Source organism: Ixodes scapularis, unplaced genomic scaffold (genome assembly GCF_016920785.2).
Source record: "Ixodes scapularis isolate PalLabHiFi unplaced genomic scaffold, ASM1692078v2 PGA_scaffold6__148_contigs__length_123643588, whole genome shotgun sequence".
Taxonomy (NCBI): Eukaryota; Metazoa; Arthropoda; class Arachnida; order Ixodida; family Ixodidae; genus Ixodes; species Ixodes scapularis.
In genome coordinates this window covers 43,973,214-43,988,477 of record NW_024609881.1, presented here as the reverse complement: position 1 = coordinate 43,988,477, position 15,264 = coordinate 43,973,214, and positions in this window count along the sequence as shown.

The window sequence follows — 15,264 nt, the reverse complement described above, 5'->3', positions numbered from 1 at the left end:
TCGCTTCCCACGTTTCCCTCTTATCTGCGGCGTTGGCCTCACTGCCACTTCTCTTAAGCTGTTCTGTTTCGATTCTCCCCATCTCAGGAGTGTTGGTGTTCTCCTGCCTCTCCCTTGGCATTAGTTGGCCCCTGTTGACTGACTCTCGTGACTTGTTGTTGCTTTTCTTCTTGCGTGCGCCGTTTTCCGTGCCACTTTCTCTCCTCGCCTTGACCTCCTCACCATCCCGTTTTAGGGGCCCGTTTCCGTCGTCTCTTCTATCAACCGCCACCTGCACACTCCCGATTGAGTCAGTGTCGCCCCGTGTGTTTCTCCTCTCTTTCATCTCTGTATTTAGTACCTCCATCAGCCTGGTCTCAGCCACCACTCTTCGTGTCCTTTCATCCTCGAGTTTTGCCGTCATTCTGTTCTCTGCTTTTCTCTGTTTTGAGAGTGTACGTCAGTGTTGCCCGACTGTGCTGAGCTGTGGAGTTTCTCGTCAAAAGGCTGGGGCAGCCTGCGTTGGCGCAGTTCCGGACGCTGGTGGCGGCTGAATTGCCGCGTTTTCTTTTTTATCTTGTATTCTGTGGCGAGCATAAATTATAGAGTCTTTAAGAAAGCAGTGCTCTTTTTTTGGGAACAAAAACAAAGAAATGAAAGCTGTTTTGGTGAGTCCGTGCGCTACAGTACAAATGCAACTGGAATGTTTGTTTCATTTTATGTTCATTGTTTTACGGCACCGTACACTCAGCCGTGTCAATCTATAAAGGTCAAAATGTTTGACCACACAGGATATCCGTACTGCATGGATATTCCCCGCCCACAACATAAAATTCAATGAGTCTCATCAATCGAACAAAAAATATATTGTACGTACCCCTCGGTGCCGCGTTATCCGAACAGGATTTGAGAAATGTCTCGAATAATACAGAATGTCCAATATACAGTGTCGAGGATAGTCACTTCACGACGATCGGACGCAATCCGGCGTGTTTTGGGGAACATGTAGAAGAGAGCTCCTTTTTTGCACAGCTTCACAGCAAATGAACGAACGTGCTTACTCCGTCGCCCCACCCCGGACCCGATCCTATCAGCTAGCTTTTGCGAAGACCCGGAACACAGCCTGGAAGGCTTTTTGGAGATTATCTCGACGGAAATAATCCTCCAAGAACGTCGAACTGCCTGCGTCGCGGGCTGCTTGACGTTCGCTCTCTTCGTTCGTTTCCTGCGAAGCCCGAGCGGGCTACGAGCCCTGGTGTTCCCCGGTTCTCACAGTGGAAGATAACATACAAATGGTAAGCATCCTAAACAGGCGAATAAAATAAAAACTTCCAAGAAAAGCCGGCGAACTGCGAATGCAAAATGCAGGTGGGGAGTCACGCTGACCGGGTTTCCACAGCTCAGGCGGGTGCCAGAGATTTCTGGCTGATAGGGGTCGCTCAATTCGCAAAATGGCGGCAGCCAGAGCGCTCTTTTTGGAAAGGTCTATAGGCTCCTTGCACTGACGTCACATCGCATACTTTTTACCACCATGTAAAAGGAGGAGAGGGAAGCTGCTTTTGTAAGAATTTTGGGTGACGGGTTTATCTTCTATAATCTTCTGGGAGGAGAATAGCGACGTCTGTGTATATCCGGGAGGCACAAAGGAGGATCCTGATAAGAGGAAGCTCCTTCTTCCCCTTTTCTCTGGAGGGAATCGGAAATGACGTCATGTGCAAGCCACGTATGCGGCACCCCGAATTACGTCACTACGAGTGCGATCAGGTGTGACCCTGAAAACTGGAAGTGAGTTGAGGGGTGCCAGAAATGCCCATATTTATCTTCTTTAATCGACGGAACAACTAGGACACGCACGAAAAATCGGTTTTCTGATCTTTAATTCAGAATGAGGGCGACTTCCACAAATTTTTGACCGCAATACGGCAATCGTTGCAACCCCCCTTTAAAAAGATCTTCCTTGGGAATGCATATTTTTTAAAACTTACTGGGTGCTCAAGGCTGCGGAATTTGTCTGCACTTCTGGAGTTGGTAAACGCTGGGATCTTTCTTTCGTTCTTGCATGCAATTTGGTATGTTGGTTTATAGAAAAAAAGTAGCCTTGGATGTTTCGTTCTCCGATATTACCAAATTTTTTCTTTGGGCATGCCTTTGATCTCAATTGTATGTCCTTTTCAGGACTTTGTTTCTAACCATTCCAAAGTAAGCTTGTTTTTTTTTAAGTTTTCTTCTGTTCGTACCGTTTTTTTGCATTATTTACGTGAAAATATGATGCTTTATAATTGTTAAATAATAATAGGTTTTATGTTTTAAAAATATATTTGCCCCTTTTTATTATATATATTTGGAATTCCTCTCTCCAAGTGTTTTCTTTATTTATTCTATCATATTATTGCTATCATTTCAACCATTATTTTCACATTCCAGATTGAGTGAATTAAGTTTTGTTACTGAGCTGCATTTAGGTTTGTAATATTCAATGAATTCGCTTGTTTTCTTAGATTCGGGCGCGTTAAAAAGTAATGCTTTATATCATTGCCTTGCATATACAACAGAAACATGTGTCGTGGTTCTTGATATTAAGTCTAGAGGAATTAAATGGACACCTAACATGATTTGTTAATAATTGTGTTGAACAATACATAAAGGGAAAAATGAGGGAATACTATAAACCGAAGGAATCCATTGAAGATTTGTGCGTTCTATTCTCTTTCTCTGCCAAACAGCATTCCATATACCATTGGATTTAAAGTTAATTCTTTTTTACCCGTTGTTTTTATTGTTTAAGGGCTAAAATACATAATTGCATCTAGCAGATGACACGTAAATGTCAGCTAAAAAATTACCTAAATTATAGGAATGACTTTCAACGAAATAATATTGAGTATTGAATTCGGCATGTAATACTCAAATTTGATTTTTAGTTATATTGATTATTTCGTTTAGATTTACAGGGTTACTTAATGCTCGTAATTCTGTAAACTCTGGGTAAAAATGTGAGTCTGGTGTTGTATGCATATTTAATAAATATTCTGTTGCTTTCGGGAATGCTTTTGCCATAGAAAATTGTGTTATGCTTATATAAGCTATACTTTTCAATATGCTGCCCTAAATTAATATTGGCAGACTGAACCATCTGTGTAAGTATTTAGTGCGTTTATGTTTCCTTGGAATGTTTTCGGATCTTATATCCTATATTCTACTGAGGATGTAAGGCTGGGACGCACGATAAGTACATGGAGTATTGAATAGTTTGGGGTCGTAATAACAATTCAGATTTAATTGCTTTCCTTTCTTGAAATACATTAAACATAAATATTTCTAAATTGAAAGTTATCGTTATTGGTTTGGTATCACATAGAGCTGGCAGACTAATATTAGACGTAGTGCGATAAGCTTGGCAAATTTTTAATATGGGATTTCTTTGAGCAGAAAATATTTCGTTTTAAATAACTGTTATGTTCTTTTTTTCACCGTGCAGGTTCACCGTTTACTTTATTCGCTTTATTGAATCCAAATGAATTTTTCTAATTTGATTCCCGCTCAGCCCCCATTGCACAAAAGGAAAACGAGCTAAATAAATGTGTGTTTAAGTATTTTATTTTGAGATATGCTACGTGCGGAATATATGAGAATTTGGCGTCAAAAATGATTCCTAAGATTTTCAATTCCTGTTTGTATTTTAACTTATTGTTGTGAACTTGTTCGCGGAAGGTGCTTTTTGTATTTGTTTCCGGGAGCTATTTGTAGGCAGCAACATTTCGAGTAATTAAATGCTACCTTTCTTTTGCCCATTGTGTTCTTTTGTTTAAAATAATTTCAGAGCGCTTTTGAATTTCCCGGCATGAGAATCCGTCTACTACAAGCACCACATATTCTGCAAATGCCTATGTAAGCGTATGCATTTGGAGGTTAGCATTTAGTAAGTCAAGTATTACAGTATTCAATATTAATGGGCATAGTGGAGATCCCTGTGGGCATCCCAAAGTTACTTTCCTTTTTATTGTACTAAGTTTTAAATTATAGTGTATAGTTCTATTATAAAGAGTGAACGGATTCAAGAGTATAAATTTAGTGGACAGAAATCTCGAATCAAAGGGTAGCGTAGCGATTCAAATTCTCCTTGAAAATCTAATAAGATTACTGTGCAAACCTTTTGTTATAGTTTGATTTTATGGATATATGGAGTGGAAGATTTCTTATGGGAAAACCCAAATTTATTTGGGTGTAATAGGTTTGATTTGCTAAGCAAAATATAGTCTATTTTAAAGTAGTCGCTCTAAAACTTCACCAAGTAGGGAATTTAAACAGATTGGTCTATATGTGGTTGTAGGAATATTTTGACGTTCTGGTTTATGTAATAGATTTACTTTGCCGACTTTCCATACCTTTGGAAAATAGTCTGATTGTGAACACAAGTTATAAATATATTTAAAATATATTTATATAAAATTTTGGATGATATGCTCATATTTGTTTTGTTATAGGATATGTAATTTTACCCACCCCAAGGGATGTTTTTGTACATAAATGATCGATTGATGATGATATTTATTGCCTGGTAATTGAATAGATTGATGTGAGCATTTACTGAGAGATCAACTATTATATTTCCTCTATTAATTAAAATATCAAAGTGTGGATACGTCATCTTTTTAAAAGGTTATCTAGTATATGACCTACTGATTTTAGCAGGATGTGGTGCTGGTTCTATCTGTTTTGGTTGTTAAAGGTGTGAAAAGTTGTGTTTAACCTTTTTAATGTGATTTTATGAGGAACTCTAAATAGTGATATTTTCGTATTTTTATAATAAAAGTTCCCTCATGAGGTTATTTTAGCTAAGTTTTTTTCTCTTTTTAAATGTTTCTTTGAAATCATATTTTCTTCATATAGTGGTTTTAGTTCTGTATTGTTGCATCTTTGATGTCTTCTGCGTTACGTATTAAATTTCATTCTGATTTTTTTTAGTTCTGAATTCCACCACGGTGTAGTATTCGCGCTATATCTAACATTTCTTTCACAGTTTTTAGAGCGCAGCTCTTAGGTGCCCTGTTTCGTGTTGAGCGGCGTCGCCGTCGGCGTAACCTGGCGATGCATTATGGGATGTTTCCCACAATGACGTGACGTGTGACGTCACGAGGGTCACAACTGACGTCACGAGGGCCACGAGGATCACGAGTGACGTCACAAGGGTCACGAGGAGGACGTCAAAGATGTCACAAGGAGAGCGTCACGTGTTACGTCACCCTCATGACGTCACACGGGCATGCCCTCCCCTCCGGTCCCTCCTCTTCTCCTCCCCAAGAGGTGCGCCCTAATTCGGCATTACGGAGAATTGTAAAAGTCTTTCATTTTTAATCCATTTGTGAAATTCATGGTAAAATTGATCCAATTTATTCTCCATTACATCCCCTGTTAAATCACAAAGTATTCAGGTTTTAACCAAAAGTCATATTTGATAAGTTCATTATGTCTTGTTAAACGAGTTATGGTAAATTGTCTCCGTGGTTGAGTTTTTGATTACATTAGGCCAAATGAAATATATTGATGATCGCTTAAAGACTGTTTATTTAATATTCCCCAGTAAGATATCTTATTTGGAATATCACCTGAAACAATCATTGAATCTATCCAACTTTTACCGTTATTTGTTTAAAAGGTTGGTGGAAAATGTTTAGTATTAAGAGTAATAAGGTGATGTGTTGTTACAAATTTATCTAAAAGTTCTCCTTTATTGTCTGTGGCCTTACCTCCCCATAGTTCGTGTTTAGCATTAAAATCCCCCCGAATATTGTGTTTTTATTTCTTAAAGAACGAAGAAAGTTGTCTAGTTTGTCTAAAGTTAGTTCAAAGTCACATATTGGAGATTAATAAATATTTATTAGTGGTATCTCGATATGTCTATATGTACATTGAATAGTTGCTATTTCTGATTGTTGTAATAAAGGAAAAAGAGTAATTAATATCTGTGAAAATTATTGCACATGTGGGATTAGCTTGAGATGCTATGATTTTATGTTTAAAGTTACATCTACAATTTTATTTTCTGCTACATGAGGGGGTTATTTGAAAATAAACTCGGGCTTAAAGGGACCATGTAATGACTTTTTAACGTTTTCCAGATAACTTTTACATTAAACCGTCAATGTTCACTGAATGCCGAGCAGGCATCCGTTTTCGTCTCGGTTTATTAACTTCTACACAAAAAATTAACGAAATATCGACTTTTTCTTGACCGCAAAAGAAGCCGTGACGTACGCTGCTTCCGGAACCGGAAGTTCTCTCGGCGGTAGGAAATGGGAGCGTTAGCGGCGACGAGTTGGGGTGCGCCAGTAGGTTTTACTGCGCCGATGTCACCGACGTATTTTCTGAATCGGCGCCTCTCATCGCCGCATCGCAGCTGAGCGAAATTCAATGAGATACGTTGCGCTACAGCGACAGCATGGGACTAGTCCCATACACCGGTATGCCTGTTGGGAAGTGTAGCGAGTCTTCCGGTGACGACTTCAGAAGTCAACCCAACTGACATTGTTGGTAAAAGGCGGCCAGTGTCAGTCTTTTGCAAAGCGACGTAGATGGAAACAAATTGCCGCGGCGTTTTTCGCGGTCTCGGAGATGCAGGAGCGAGCCGACGTTAAGAAAGATACGTTTGAACTACGAGTGTCAGCAAGAGCCACGTAAATACCTGTTCACACTCGGAGCGGACGCGCGCGTTTGATGGAAGTGCTGTATTCGCGCTGTTGGTAAGCGCTTCAGGACCGATCTTTTACGATTGCAACTCGATACTGACGCGACACTCGGCAAAGAAAGGTTGGACCGGTATTGCACGTATACCTCCCACGAACTGTTACAGCTCGACAGTGACGTGCAGTCTGTCAGAATAAAAATGGCATACCAATAACAAAGAGTACATACCGTGTTACGAAGGTAATCCATACAGCGTTTATTTCAGCTCTATATCACACAAAACAAGAAGAGAGAATCGACGAGGGTCTCTTTTCGACGAGTGTTCGTCAACACTGCCTCGGAAAACAAGGGGAAGAGATTGACCTCACCTCTTAATCTAAAATTGAGGTCAGCGATCAAACTATAATACGGGAAGGGTCCACAAGGGTAGCACGGGCATATTCCATTCAGCACGCCAGCCGGTCGTAGGCAGGCAGACGGTCTTGCGACGAAGCAACGCTGCGCCGAGTCGGAGTGCCTGCTAGGCCTATATTCTGAGAGCCTCGTCGGAGCGGGATTCGCGGCTGTTGTCGCTCTTCTCGGGTGTTTGTGGATCCAGCGTTCTTGTTCGTCGTGGTCTGTTTTAAGTACATTTTTTTTTCTTGCTGCTTGAAGTCGGCACGCGCGAGATGAACACATAGAAAAATAAACGTTCAGTCAGTGAGAGTTTTGAGAGGAAGGAAACCAAAGGAAATAACCGTTCTAAGTCGGCCCTGCCCTACTGCGCACGCGCAGTAGTTGCTTCGTTTACCAGACGATAGATGGCGCTTGGCTCTCAGCATTATCAAGTTTGGCAATTTTCGCCACACATCTCTAATTATGCTACAAAATGTGGATCTGAATATTATTTAACAAAACTTTTAGGAAACATTCGCCGGCTATTTATTGTTTACAATCGCGGTGCTGGTGAGGTAGGCTCTTACCCAATAGGCGACCTGGATTTGGCTGACGTGCTCCATTTCCGCGCATGCATCGTAGTGAACAGGCGTAGGAAGGAAGGCGCAAAAGAGTCCAGTTTTCTTTTAAAAGTTATATAGCAAATAATTTTTTTTGGCTCCCTAGTTTTGTGTTTTTGTGTTCCTTTTCACACCTTTTACGACGTGCGGTGGATGAAATTCGATTTTAAAATCATTTCATGGTCCCTTTAATTTCAATCGTTATTTTTTCTAATTACGTAGTTGGGTGGTTTCATTTGAAATCGAACACGCTTGTCGGGGTGGGTCTTTTGATTTTTTTTTGAAAAAATATATGTAATTGCCCCATTTCTGGAAAGAACAAAACTGCTTTTCAAAAATTAAAAAAAAAATATTTCGCTTCACAAAAAAATTATTGAGTGGAGCAGGGTGAAAATCTGTTTTTTACTGTGTGATTTTTCTACCCAGTTCTGTACGCTGGTATGAGTACGGAAAGACATACAAAACTCACAGTAATTTTTTGTGTTCTTGTATTTTATTTGTACTATTTTTTAGTTTAAAGGAAAATACCTTTGTAGTTTTGTTTATTGAGGTAAAAAATGCTAAACATCATCTCTTTGACGATCTGGTGACATCTTCAGAGCCTTGTACCTCATGAGTTATTACATTTGTCACTTACTAAATACTATGCGGGTGTAGCCCTATACATGGGCTATCGACGGGCATAGGTTTAGTTTATTTTATTTTCACTGAATTGTTTATATGAAATTTGAAATATCGTCGAAAATGAAATTAATTGATATTTTCAACCCACTTTATCCAAAAAGGCCATTTATTATTTCATTCAATTTTTTTATTATTGCTGCCGATCATATGAACTTTCAATTGGCTTGATGCGATTTCCCCATTTTCTTGTTGTATCTTCTGTAGAAGTGATCGAAATCGCTCCCACGTTCTCAGAACAGCCAAACGCAGTTTCTGCAGGTCGCCTTTGCTGCAAAGACTATACTGCTTATTTGTGTGTTCAAATGCAGCGGTTAAATTCATTTTGATTGAGAGCACTCGTGCTTGGCTACATTGTATTTTATTAATTTTTAATGATGGCAATTGACATTCCTTAATCTGATATTTAGCGGTGCAGCGGATGTTTCATTATCCGATGTTTAAAGCCAGGGCACAAAGGGCGGAGAAAACGGAACGAGCGCATCATGTAGCCAGACCGGGGTCATATATCTGGTAGTGCTATACACAGCTTGTAAGGCACGTACAGCACGCCCGGCCCTTCGTGCTATAGGCCTATCTTCGTTACACCCAGAAAGCATCCGGCACGGGCGCCAATCTATGATGTGTCTTGTCGCGTGCGATCAAATAACCATGTAATCGCCTGTTCTTTATTGTCAGCGTGTATATCAAAAATATGTAATATCACATGCCTCTCTTTAAGAAGAAAAAGCAGTTTGCAGAAAAAAAGTGAGAAAAACGGACTGAGTTAACTTGAAGCGAAGACAATTTTTTACAGAACACAAACAGCAATTGGCGATAAATAATCACTTTTATTAATTAACGCTAATATATTTAGGATGCACTTGTAAAAGAATATGTTGTTGTGCTTTAAATAGTCCAGTTCACGAGCAACGCAATATTGGAACTTTTTGACTGCGGCATTGGCTTGCCTGTGGAGACGATCGAGCGCGGGGGCGAGCTGAACTTTGTACCGCAGCGGTCGGATGCACCCGAGAAGTTCAACAGCGTGGTAAGTCGAGACGAACAGAACGAAAACTGGAGCCAAAGCGAGAACCTGAGACGGTGGCCTTTCTGTTTGAACGAATGTGTGCAGTTAAAAATAAGTGTTAGGTTTTGTTCAAGACTAATCGATATCTCTGATGCCATGAAGCAAGGATTCCCACATGCACAGAAGGCAGCGAAAGCAGTCACTTAATGTCTCTGTAGACTTTTAGTTTCTCCCCTTTGTCGCACCGAGCTTAATGCAAAGATTGTACAGGTATATGACCCCGGTCTGGCTACATGAAGAGCTCGTTCCGTTTTCTCCGCCCTTTGTGCCCTGGCTTTAAACATCGAATAATGGAACATCCGCTGCACCGCTAAATATCAGACTAAGGAATGTCAATTGCCATCATTAAAAATTAATAAAATACAATGTAGCCAAGCACGAGTGTTCTCAATCAATGAATTTAACCGCTGCATTTGAACACACAAATAAGCAGTATAGTCTTTGCAGCGAAGCCGACCTGCGGAAACTGCGTCTGGCCGTTCAGAGAACGTGAGAGCGATTTCGATCACTTCTTGCGAAGATACAACAAGAAAAAGGGGAAATCGCATCAAGCCAATTGAAAGTTCATATGATCGGCAGCAATAATAAAAATATTGAACGAAATAATAAATGGCCTTTATGGATAAAGTGGGTTGAAAATATCAATTCATTTCATTTTCGACGATATTTCAAATTTTATATAAAAATTCAGTGAAAATAAAATAAACGAAACTTATGCCCGTCGATATTTCATGTATAGGGCTACACCCGCATAGTATTTGGTAAGCGACAAATATAATCACTCATGAATTACAAGGCTCTGAAGTTGTCACCGCATTGTCACGTGGGAGCGATTTCGATCACTTCTAGAGAAGATACAACAAAAAAAGTGGGAAATCGCATCAAGCCAATTGAAAGTTTATATGATCGGCAGCAATAATAAAAAAAATTGAACGAAATAAAAAATGGCCTTTTTTGATAAAGTGAGTTCAAAATATCGGTTAATTTCATTTTCGACGATATTTCAAATTTTATATAAAAAATGCAGTGAAAAGAAAATAAAGAAAACTTATGCCCGTCGATAGCCCATGTATAGGGGTACACCCGCATAGTATTTAATAAGTGACAAATATAATAACTCATGAGTTACAAGGCTCTGAAGATGTCACCGGATTGTCAAAGAGACGATGTTTGGCATTTTTTACCTCAATAAACGAAACTAGAAAAAGTATTTTCCTTTGAACTAAAAAATAGTCCAAATAACGTACAAAAGCACAAAAAATTACTGTGAGTTTTGTGTGCTTCCCGTATTCATACCAGCGTACAGAACTGGGTAGAAAAATCACGGAGAAAAAAACAGATTTCCACCCTGCTCCACTCAATAATTTTTTGTGAAGCGAAATATTTTTTAAAAACATTTTGGAAAGCGGTTTTTTTTCCATAAATGGGGCAATTACATATATTTTTTTTTAAATAAAAAAACCCACTTTGACAAGCGTGTTCGATTTCAAATGAAACCACCCAGTTGCTGTTTTTGATTTTCTCAAATTATCTGGATTATTTCTGTTCTACTGGTATTATTTTGCATTAATTTTTTATGTTGGATTTTGTCCTTACCTAATAGTTTGGCATTATTTGCATGAAATATCCCCTCCAAAACATGTAGATATTTGTACAAAGTCGTAAGTTGCATAATTTTCGGGCCTCATGGCACCCATTTCATCCCGACTCAAAACCTTTAAAACCCAAATTTATCAACCGTTATGGGTCCTTGGTTAACGGGATTGAAACCTCTGGACTCGTCTGGACGAGCCCTTTCCAACGACACAAAACACGATCCAAAAACTGCCAAAACTACTTTGGCCCGGGCAGATTGCCAAAAAGAGTATGCAGCGTATTCGCCCGCATTGCGCTGATTACAAACATGTATACCATGCATATTCTGGGTGAAAAAAAGTAAACCTAATTATTAGGCCCACTTACAGGGTTTCCGGCAGTGCCTTGGTCCTCCATGGCGTAGCAGTTGTCGTCATTGTAACAGTGTCTTCTTTATATACCCTCCTGTTTCCACCGGGTCCACTATCTCAAGTCAACTAGTCGCAGCTTCTACAGTGCTTTATGCTATTACTTAACCAGGGGATTACCTCACTAGCATAATAAATTCTTGGAATGCCGTCTGCAATCGGTACTTCCGGGTAGCGTATAGGACTGTCGTCGAAAGCACAAAGCCGAGGGGAAAAAAAAAAAGAGAGAAAAAAGCGCGATTGTTCTTTAGAGTCACGTAGTATATTCCTCGGCTGTTCCCAGCTTGTGCAAGCCCCCCCCCCCCCCCCCCCCCCCCCCCGCAAGCGCCCCACGCCCGAGAGTAAAGGACACTCCTTTGGCGGCTCTGGTCCGCACGCCTCCCCCGCCGACGCTACCGAAGTTAAAGCAGTCAAAGGTACGCCGCTGTGCGTATTGCAGAAAACTGCAAAATTTAGAAGTGGAGATCGACGGTTTTACCAAGTACCATATAGGTGACATTCACTTGACGTCACTCCCTAGGTTCGCTGGCATCGCCCACCCCGGTCGCCATCTTCGAGGTCTCTTTCTATCGCGGTGTCGTCTGGCCGGACCTTTCGAGCGTGGTTTAGCAGCATGTTCCAACTTTAAAAGGGTCTTTTCGACCGAAACTAGAGGTTATTCTTATACATTGGTGCTTTTGAAACGCCGTAAGAGTATTTTGTGTGTTTTAGTTCGTTTTTGTCGCTATCGGACTCGTTTACTGCGGCCGCGCTGCTCCTTCGGCTCCATGAAACGCTGTCGCGCGCCGTGCCCACAGCGCGGTAGCTCTTGCAAGAACTGATTTTACTACTTTGGTGCTTTTGTACCACGGTGGCACGGTGTGATTACTCTTTGTCTTGTTTTGCTAGTTTCTTTATTGTTTTCTCTAGCAGATTCTCTGCATTACGGCCGTTTAACCGTGTTGTTTCATCGCCTCTGTGTCGTACATACGTCGTGCCTTCGGTGTTCGTTCCTGTGCAGAAACATACCGTGCGGCTCACAGAGTGCGCAGCTTATGAAAAATGCGGCGCATTTTTTATTAGCCCCAGCGATTTAAAAACCGCATGTAAGCGATTTGGCGAGCGGCGAAACAAGCGACGGCGACCCGCTTCGCTGCCGCTTTGCTGCTGCTCGCGGTCACTCGCACGACGAGGCAAACCGCATGAAAGCGACGGGAGCACACGACCAAGGCGATGAGCGCTAAGCTTTCTAGAAATCCTAAAACCGAGCTACGCGACGAGCGACAGTGAAGAGTGAACCGCATGTAAGCGATTTAGAGAGCGACGGGCGTCGGTGACTAGGGACGGAGATTTATTTATTTATTTATTTATTTATTTATTTCCATACCTTAAGGACCCCTTGCGGGGTATTACATAAGGGGTGGGCATGGTGGTCGTGTTATAAGCAAATGTAAGTAGATAATACAAAATAAACAGTGTAACAAATAGACAAAAAATTAAACAGTAAACGCACACAAAAAATAATGAAAAGTTCAAAAAATGCTAGATAAATGCTAGAAAAATTCTAAATATGATACTGGTGTTTAGTTAGACTGGTATACTGATGATAGCAATACTGGCTGTATGGACAACATAAACATATGCACAAGTTAGAAAAATGAGAGGAGAGCTGTTTTAAATTTCAATGGGTCAGCAAGTGAAGTGATTTCACGGGGAAGATCGTTCCAGTCGTTAAATTTCTCACGGTCGGTCGTCGCGTCGCCCGGTTTTTGGATTTTTAGAAAACGTCGCTAATCGCCTTGGTCGCTTGCTCCCGTCGTTTTCATGCGGTTTGCCTCGTCGCTCGAGTGACCGAGCGACAGCGAAGCGTGTCATCGTCGCTTGTTTTGTTGCCGTCGCCGTCGCTCGTCTCGTCCCGTCCCTCGCTAAATTGCTTAAATGCGGTTCAGCCTTTACACACGGTACTCGGCGGCAGCAAGGAAACTAAAACGGCCCGCCCCCGAGATAAACCTTTTTCTTTTTTGTTTAACGAAGCTTCTTCAACTATATGAAATTAGCACACACTACCAACGTACGCCCGCGTACTCAAGCCAGTCAAACCGCGACCTCGAAGATGGCGGATCGGCGGTGGCGCTCCCTGGCAAAATCGAACCTGCAGGCTCAGTGAATACCACCTATAAGCCAATACTGGCAACTTCCGCGGAGCGCGGGCGAAAAGTGATCCCAGCGCCCCTCGCTAGCTCGGAGTCTCCGCTAGCAGACGAATTCACTACAATGCATTGGTTTTGCCTATCTCCGTGCGAGGTGACCAATGAAAAAAAAATTGTCACGGGTATTCGCTACTTTGAAAGTTAAAAAAATTGGTGCAACCTTATGAGTGAAAGGCATTTTCTTCGCGTGGGAAATATGTTAGAGCTTTCTGGGTGCAATATTAGGGCTCTCGTGAAGAAAACACTTTGTCACAACGTACGTAAACCACGCAAAATACAACTTTACGTTCGGGCTGTTTTTTGAAGAAGGGCAGTATACAAAAAGTTCAGAACATAGCTGCGTTTCAACATTACTGTTCTTAGCGATCAATTCGTTTTGTTGTTACAATTCCCATTTCTTGTGACAGTATTGGTTATAACCGTTTTGTCAAATAGGCGAGCTGGCTAATCCCGTTAAGACCGTCGCCGGATGAAGAAGCGAAATGCAATTTCGAACCACGTACGTTACTGCGACGTCAGTATGCTCTCGAAGAAGTCGATTGTGCCCCTGCAAATTTGACGCTATTACTGAAATTATTAAAAGCGGGGGTACAGAAAAAGATTACTTCTAGCGCGTGCAAAAGAAGAAAGTGGATAGCGTTGTAGCGCAAATAAAAGTATTGCGGTGCACAAATTTTGATTGTTAGTGCCGAGACGACTAACGTCTTCTGCGTCTTTTATAAAAGCCGGCACCCGTTGGACCGCTTGCAACTCCTTACATTTTTTTTTTTCATAATTCACTCTCTTTCTTGACGTTTAAACCATCGCGTATTTTGCTTTGCCTTGCGTGGCTGGTTTGTATTCTCTTTCCTTTGCTTCGGCGCTTACTACCGCCGGTTCGTCTGCTCGTCTGCTACGCTATGCTCGGACTGAGGGCAGTCTGCAACTTGTTCTTTTTGTTTTCTACCACTGTTATCTGCGATAACCTCCTATTTCCGCCTTCGATTGATTTTCTAATCCGCAATATTCATAGATGCTTTTTGATAGTTATTAAATATATAAAAAAGTGTAAGCTCGTTATACAATTCTATTCGGATTTTATTTGTATATGCGGGCATATCTGCTATGGGTCATCGTTCGTTGCCCAACCGGCCGCCTTCGGGCTTACACCAGCGCATACTTGGAGATGCCTACCACAAAAACAAGTTTTTTTTTGCGATTTGGTGGAAAATCCTTCTTTCGTTTCCCAAAGACCGAACAAATGTGAGTAATTAAGTTACTGAAGCATTCAAATTAAACTGGAGAAGCTATGCAAGTCTGGCTTCACAATCGCCACTGACGCCTCAACAGACGATTGTGAAAACTCCACGAATATCGCGGAGAACTTCATGGACGACAGACTAGATGGACAACTGAACACTAAGTCCTATGTAGCCGGGTGAGTAGCCAGTCAGATCTGCCATCATTCTTGCCAACTCCAACGGCAATCAGAAACGTGGAAACCTCGAAAGAAATTCTTTTGAAGAACGAGAACTATTCGCATGCGAAAATGACACCACCCTCCGACTTAGCTCGTCGCCTAGCCGGTAACATCAGCCGAGCCTTCGACACACATTTCACTGATATATTGCACCAGAGAAGATATCAGTTGAAGGCGAACGTTAGGCCGCTGATCGACGCTCGAA